The sequence below is a fragment of the Malaclemys terrapin genome, chromosome 16 (assembly GCF_027887155.1).
Source record: "Malaclemys terrapin pileata isolate rMalTer1 chromosome 16, rMalTer1.hap1, whole genome shotgun sequence".
In the NCBI taxonomy this organism is placed as follows: domain Eukaryota; kingdom Metazoa; phylum Chordata; order Testudines; family Emydidae; genus Malaclemys; species Malaclemys terrapin.
Genome location: NC_071520.1, coordinates 30,189,832 through 30,197,899, shown reverse-complemented (window position 1 = coordinate 30,197,899; position 8,068 = coordinate 30,189,832). Strand labels below are relative to the sequence as shown.

Below are 8,068 nucleotides of genomic sequence, written 5' to 3'. Positions count from 1 at the left end.
CGAGCTGGGGTCGTTCTCCCAGCTCCAACTGTAGATGTAGCCAAAGTCAGAGGTGGGCCTGCGAGGAGAGCGATGCAGAATGGAGAGAGACGTGGGTGTTAACTAAAGGTGGTGTCAGCATTCAGAAATACCAAGCAGCAGTGGCGAAGTGCTCCCAGGCCCCCCAACTCCAGTGTTGCAGCACCCTGGTACTTAGTGGGGATGTGCGTTTGGGGCACGGATAACGTGCTGGGAGCCAACGAAACGGGGGCAGAGTGAACCAGAGTGGGCCAAGGGTTAGGAGCTGCGTTCATCAGGCCTCATGTGGAAGTCCCTCATTGGCCATCGAGGACCTGTCCTGCCTGGATTGAACCCACTTTGCAGATGAAATAAATACCTGCATCTTGCACAGGAGGAAAAAAAAAAAAACCCACTATGAGAGACTCCGAGCTGACTCCATTTACAGCAACAAGCTCATAGCCCCAGTGAGCACACAGGCCCTGTGAAACCAGTCTCCTTTGTCCACATTACACAGACCTGCTGGTTCTCTGCACTCATATTCCCTCTTCTTGGGTTCCCCCCAGAGCCGCCTGCAAAACCTCAGCTCTCCGACAGGCCCTTTTGCACCCGAACGTCTCATCGATGTGAAGATGTCCCCTGAATTGACTGTGACCCTGGCAGTGCCTGATGGCAAAGGTCACCATTCACCAGCGCTGGGGAAGGAGAAAACCCAAGCCGCTAAGTAAATTAGATTGCAAAAAAGGGGACACTTCATCTTCAAACTTGATTACTAGCCCCTAGCATTAACTGCGCTGGCTCTGTTTAAATGTGATTTACACATCGCTCTCATAGTGTGGTGTAAGTATTTCCCCAGGGCAAGGGAATGAATAAGTTTCATTATCACTACTTAGGAAAGGCTGATGGTTTCAGCTCTGAGCTCAGGCTGCATAATCAAATGAGGAGCTGTGCCGGCTGCAGCTTTCAGGCAAAATAATATTTGAAAATGATCAACTTTGTTTTCGAGTCTGGTTCCCACCCTACCGTGGAGGACACGTGCCAGGCCCCTCGCCAGCTCGCACCCTGTGCATGAGGCAGGGGGAGCCCTGGCCTAGAGCTGTGCACAGGCAAAGGGCCACGCTGAGAATACCCCCTGCCACGGCAAATCTGATGCACTGATCCTGCAGCTCCTCCAGCGCTGCTCAGGCTGTCACCATGGTGGGTGGCTACGGCTCAGGAGATGGGATTTTCCAGCTGAATTGAAAATAAACCAATTTTCCCCCATGAAGATTTTAATGTCCCAAAGCTGAGGGACCGGATGTGAGTGGTTTTTAAAATAGCTTGGGATGCATTAGGAGCAGATGTTACCTTCTCCCCATGCCCCTGTAACATACAGACATCTGAGCTAGCTACAGGAGAGAGACAGGCACCTCGGGGAGCACGGACTCCACCCATAACAAGGGGACACAAGTCTCAGGCAGATCCCTGCTATGGGCAGCCCAAGTCCATGGCTGGCTCCTGACTGCACTAGAGATATCTAATACACCTGCATGCTCTTCACATTGGTACTGAGGCTCTGAGGAAGCTGCGGGTCTCCCAGAGTCTCTTTCTCCAGGCACCATTTCCCCAAACTGTCTGCACGGGACTGACTGAGGAGTGGGTTGACTCAGGACCTGGGTGTAGCGGTTTTAGGGAGGGATCCTGGCTTGCTGGAGAGTTATGAAGCCAACAGGCTATACGCCCCTGAAGGTCACAGCAAGCTTGGGCAGCGAAGGAGGATTTCCTCTGGAGTACTAGCGCTGGTTTCTGTCGCTCAGGACAACAGGCTATGCCTTGGCCAGGTAGCAGCACAGTACCGATGCATGCAGCTACGGCGTCAGGACATGAAATGGATTTCAGCCTGTAGTCAAGAGTCTGTCAATTATTCCTGAACCTTGCATTAGCCACAAAGGGGACGCTGCAGGAACACCGACTGGGTAATAAACACATATTGATGTATTTTAAGGTCAATTTCAAAGCAAATTGACCTCTGAGGTCCACATTAACTGAAACAAAGGGAGGATTGAAAAAGCAGTCGATATGTGCATGGCAGAGGGCTCATGCTACACACCCAAAGACCAACAAGCATATAAGGACCAGTCCATGCCAGGGAGTCACAGACCACAGCATATTCCCACCGTGTGGAGCTGGGTTTGTAGTTCTGCCTTGGAGTCCTGGGGGGTGGGGGAGAGAAAGCGCCTCCAAGCAGCCCCCCTAATGAGACCCCTCAGCCCTGGGCGTCTCTGTGAAGATCTGATGCAGTCCTTGAGCATTTCACCAGGCCCCTGCCCCACTGCATGCATGCCCCTCCAAACTCATTTAAGAGCTTCCCTTCCTAGGAAGCTGATACCACGATGACAAACCTGCCAGCATGCAACAAAGAGAAGAGAAAAGCACTTGTCATCAGGAATGCAGAGTGCGGAAGCAAATTTATTTTTAGATAAATTTAAAGCTTAATTTGTGAAGCTAATATCAATCAAAATGAGAGATGGGGTTTTTTTTAAGTCCTTTTGCAGCAGTGCAATTTATAGCGCCTGTCTCCTCACTCTCAAGGAGTCCACACAGACTCAAAGTTTAATATCAGCTTCATCGGCGCCTTCCTTAAAATTATTATTATTATTTTAATAGAAAGATATTCGCAGACCAGAAATGTCATTATTTTCCCATTGACACGTTATTAAACTGCTCGTTGTGCACGTCCTTGCCTCGCAGAGAGCTGCTAGCACATTGCTAGAAGAGCGTGACGCAGGCCCCTGGATGGCATCAGCTGATTTGTTGTCAGAAACCGGCTGTCCCCCTGGAGTGGGGATCTCACCTGCTAAGCAGGGCTGGGGCAGTTCAGTGCTTGGAGGGGAGACCTCCAAAGAAAACCCAGGTATGGCAATGCAGAACAGGGAGTCCTTTGTGCTCATGGGTGAGATGTGACACTTGGAGAAGGGAATGCCTGCAAGTGATCAGAAAACCAAGAGTGGGTTAGTTCTGTTGCCACTGTCATTCCACATGGAGCCCTCGGATTCTGCCTCTCTCAGAATCTACCATACTCCAGGTTCAATATGGTATCAAATCCATAGCCACCTCCTCTTCTAAGCGGTCACAGAGCCTTGGACGTGAGTTGTCAGAAAGCTGCTGCCTTCCATGCCCTGCCTTTCAGTGATGGGTAACGTGACATTTACAAAGTGCTTTGAGCTCTTCCTGGAAGGAGGATCAGGTCAAAGAGATTAATATGAGCCCAGAGGAAGCCTGAAGATCACTTAACACTACTCCTAGCAACTGCTTCTCATAAGAGTTCAGACACATACCAGGAGTTGTTACTGATGGCCACAAAAGTGCCATTTGGTGATGCCTGGGATTTATGAGTCAGTACAGGGACTCCGCGCACACACACACACAGAGCCCTGGGTCTCGGAACATGCCTGCATTGGGCTCTCTGAAGAGTGTGTTTCTTTTTGTATTGCCAGCTGCTGTTTCCTAGCTGAGATGTCTGTATTCATTGTGAGTATTGACTTACTTACCTGATTTGGCGCAGTCTGATTCTCAGATATCCGCCGGAGCTTGTGTTAAATGAATACTTGATCGAGGCAGGCACCTGTTAAAGAGGAACACGGCCATTGTGCATTATACATTTGAAATCTTCCCATGTACAGTGAAATCCGCCAAGACGGATATATCTGAGGGGAGAATTAAACTGCTAAATAATAAAAACCCAGTGCACCTCATAATGAAATGTAATGACTTCTAGACCTGCAAGATGAATCACGCTGCTCCTTAGAGCTGCTAGCCCCTGATTTATAGCACAGTGGTAAATATGATAGAGGCCTCTTCACTGAATTCCTTGTACCAAGGGAAACGGATACCAAAGTAAAGTTCCTGCTGTGCTCACCCTTCCCACGGGGTCCCTGCAGCATGGAGACGACATACTGAATCCCAGCCTGTAGTGTGCTGTGACATTGTAGTCAGGCACGCAATTGTACACCTCCATGCAAAATGGCGTCCTCCCCATGCGGCGTGAGGTCACGCTGTGTGAAGGATGCCAGTTTGTTCTACAAAACTGCCGTCCTCCATGTGCATTTTGGGGCTGGATGGAATGGTCCCAGGGGCATAGTCAGTCCTGGAGCATGTAATGCATGCCTTACATACGCAGACGGCACACTGCTGATCCCGGCCCCGCCAGCCCCAGCCCCAGCCCCAGCCCCAGCCCCCCCTGGGAAACAAGCCAAAGAATCCATTCTCCACACTTTATGGCCTTTCCCAATGGGAGACTCTCTCCTGCTCCCAGAGGGCCAGTCCCACCAGTAGCTGGCTGGGAGTTTCACTGGCCTGGAGGGGTGCAGCCACTGACGTACCTGGGTCCTGCCCCACTGGAGGAGGGAGTTAGTCTGGGGCAGGAGAGAAGTCACGTTGCCAACTGGGGCTGTAAATGCTGACCCTACTGGGACATGCAGGGTTAACGAGCAGGCCAGCAAGCCCCTGATGCATCACACCACCTTGCTAGGATTAGGTACAGAGCAGATGCCTTTGCTGGGAGAGGAAGTCAGTGCCCCACCGAGCCCTTTGAAACCTCTCCCCTCCTGGGTAGCACCCCGTTGAGCATGCCCCGTTCCATTCGAGCCACATGCTGCTCTCCTGGCGAGGGTGCTCGGAGCGTCTGCATTAAAGGAGCTCTACAGCTGGGTGTCATCTGCGTGCTGCCAGGGGCTGCCCTGCCAGCCTCTCACCAGCTCTCCCGGGGGAATGGAGCCACTGAAGAGGAGGGAGAGCAGGGGCCTGACTGGGGGAGGAGGGCGTCCTGCTCCATACATTCTCGCCTGTCTCATCTGGCCCGTCGGGCCCACTGGGAGCAGATTCTCTGGGGGCTGCAGGAGTCCCACGTGCAGCTGGCAGCAGCAGTTCCCCTGGGAGGAGGGGAAAGCCGGCTTCTGCTGCTCACGACAGGTAACAAGCAGCAGTTTGGATCCATCAAGCAAAGCCGAGAAAAGCCCACAAAGGTGTCATGGCGCCGGCATTTATGGCTGACCTACTGCCTGAAGAGTTGGGGCTTGGTCCTGCGCCCAGTGAAACTGAATGGGAGCAGATCTGGGCAGGGGCGCCAAGGCAGCCCTGCTTGGGGGCACTGTTCTCTCAGGCCCAGACGCAGCACGAGGCCTGTTGTGAGCGCTGGGCCTACGCATTCACCCGACTCGGGAGCTCCGCTGGGGAAAGCAGGTCAAAGTTCCCACGCCGGTCCAGTCACCTACATTGACAAGTGCTGCTGGGAAACGGTAGCAAAGGGAGACAGATTAACGGGGTCAGTCTAGACCAAAAGGCCCCGCTGCACGATTCCAGGGCTGTGTTGAAATCACAGGAGATGTGGAGCCAGAAGTTAATAAGCCAAAATTGGCATGTTGGATATCTGGCCTAATTGGTGGACAAAATAATGAGGGGATGGGCTATTTCCCCCCCTGCTCCCCCCAGTCACACCCTTTTGGGCCCTTAGAAGCAAGATGTCAGTAACGCAGCCAGAGGTCCGGGTTCTGTTACAGGAGTGGGAGGGTGAGGTTCAGCGGGCTGCGATTTGCCAGAGCTCAGACTAGAGGATCATGACGGTCTCTTCTGGCCTTAACGTCAGAGATTTATGTGGGGAATACAAGAAGAACTGAGGGAAAGAACAGATGCAGGCGTCTGCCACCCCCCAGGCTCCTGGGACCCCAGGCCTCAGAGGGGTCCTGAGCAGAACGGGCCGGAGAGAGGGACTCAGATCATCGCCAGGCCTACCAGCTCCAGCTGAATCCCAGACGCCACCAGGGATGACAGTTATTGCTAGCTTTGATACCATCTAAGAGACTGTCAGACAACAAGAGATTTTTTTCCTACTAAAAACTGCCTCCAGCTAAAGGGACAGGGACCAAGGGACGCTGTTTGAACGAAAGCTGTATTTAATACCTTACATTTCAAATGCTTTCACCGTTTTCCCTTCTTTTCTGTCTTTAATAAAAGGTTAAAAGGGCCTTTAATGGGGTGTTTGCCCTGGTACAAAGCAGGCTGCGGTCTCTGCAAGCCACCCCCTAGGCCTTGTGTAACGCTGTTTAACAATGGACAGTGACAGGGTTCTGTTACTGCCTTTCGCCCATCTACTCCATCCCACTTACTACCCCAGCCCCTGGGCCACGGCCTGCGGCTCTGGCTGTACTTTGACTCCTCTCGGACTTGACTCCACAGATCCTCGTACAAGGAGTCCGCACCAACGCTGGTTTACACAGACGGCGCCGCGTCAGAGCTCGGGACCCCGGCAGGACAGGCGCTGCCGACGTGGAGACTGAAAAACTGCCCTATCCCGGACACAGCTTTGTTCCCGAAGATTGGCACCTAAAGGGGACGCCGAGACCGATAGGAGGAAGCTCAGCGGGCTGAAAGGGGCAGAAAGTCACTGGCCAGCCCATGGGTGCCCCAGTGGGATGACTTGGTTAGCTCCCAGAGCCCCTGCTCTGTCCCATGTTTGCAAGACCTTCTTAGAAGGCTCAAACTCCACATGACCCCCCTTGACTCCCCAAATGGCAAAGACCGATTCCTTTTCTCCAGGGTCCTGATACCAGCATGGCTGAGCCAGCAGCCTCTGCCTGCTGAAATACCCGCGCCAGCCACCGAGAGCTAGTCGTAGGGCATTACACAAAGCACGAGCCCCCAGGACTCCCTGGTATGAGCCCAGTTCCCTGGCGGCCGGATGAGCACTTGAGCACCTGCCCAGGCCACGTGGCAGCGCTGCTCATACTGTGGTCTGCCGTGCAGCCCCCGCTGCTCGTGTCCTGGCCGTGCGAGGGCCTTTCCAGGGCTCCCTGCACACGGTGCTGAGAGATGCTGGGTAATCACAGGTATTGCCTAGAGAGTCAAGGCTCCCAGCACTGAGCCGTTGCCTGTGCACTGAGTCATAGCGATGAAGGGGGCAGAGTTAAGGGTCCCCAGGCTATTTCACCCTTGGTATGTGCCAAGTTGAGAGCTTGTGTGTGTGTGTGTGTGTGTGTGGGGGGGTGTTAATGGAAAATACACACACACTTGGATTTTATCTCACCCCCTCACCTCCCCCCTACACACATTACAGATCTATTTAAAACCCACACTGCAGATACACAGATCCCCGTAATGTCCTGGATGTAACAAAGTTTGGAGCTGCTTCCCGCCCCCCCTCCGGCTGTGGGACCCATCTCCTCATCTGAAGCAAACCAGAGCGGCGGGCCGGGGAGGCCCAGGCTGAGGCCGAGAGGCGGTGGGAATGGTTTCTGGGTCAGGGGAAGCCCTTTCTAAGTCTCGGTAAACTCCTCCCAGGCACTTGGCTTGGGGAGTCAGAGCCTGATGTTAATATAAACACCCAGCCCTCCCACTGGGCACAAGGGCTGGCACAAGCCAAAAGGCTTCGGTTTCTCTCTGCAGCCGGAACTGGGATTCAGGGTATTACAGCGCGAAGGGCGCCTGCCCTTCTGTCCCCACCTCCTCGGGGAGGTAAGCGGCTTTGCTGGGCTCAAGCGAAGCCGGTAATCCCTGAGCGTTAGCTGGAGCCGACACCTTGCCTCCCGTCGGCTATCCCGCAGGCAGCAATGTAGGGCAGCGGCTGCGCTGGGGTCCACTGGAGTCAGCACGGGCTGCCTGTTTATAGCCCTCCTGCTACTAACCCCTCGAACGCCACGAATCAGATTTCCGGGCATGGAAGGAAGCCAAGCAACGGGTCGAGTGCCCTGTGGCTTACGGACCAGCTCCCTGCACTTGACGCCGAGCCGCGTGGTTAGAGTGTGGCCAGGCAGTGCTCGGCTCCATGGAAATCAATCGCCCGGGCAAAGGCTGGGAACCAGCGACAGCAGCGGTTGCATAGGCCACGTGATCCTCAATCCCGTCAGCCAGGCAGTTCCTGATTCAGTCTGAACTGGTGAAATAGTCACACTCCCCAGCTGCTCCACGATACTGTCACTAGGGCAGCCGATGGCTTCCAGGGGGAAGACCCAGGCCCCCGTCAAAGCAAATCAATCCATGTAGGTATATAACCCGCCTACCCACCCAACATGGCCCCCGTGAGATGCCACTGACTGCA

General features: G+C 53.9%; 1 long non-coding RNA gene across 1 annotated transcript; it reads right to left on the bottom strand.

Moving 5' to 3' along the window:
• Nucleotides 1-2,534: 2,534 nt before the first annotated feature.
• Nucleotides 2,535-5,331, bottom strand: LOC128824964 (uncharacterized). Its single transcript, XR_008442551.1, has 3 exons — nucleotides 5,188-5,331; nucleotides 3,528-3,601; nucleotides 2,535-2,959 (listed from the first exon to the last, which is right to left on the bottom strand). It is a non-coding gene; the product is annotated as an uncharacterized LOC128824964 (long non-coding RNA).
• Between the last annotated feature and the right edge of the window lie 2,737 nt (nucleotides 5,332-8,068).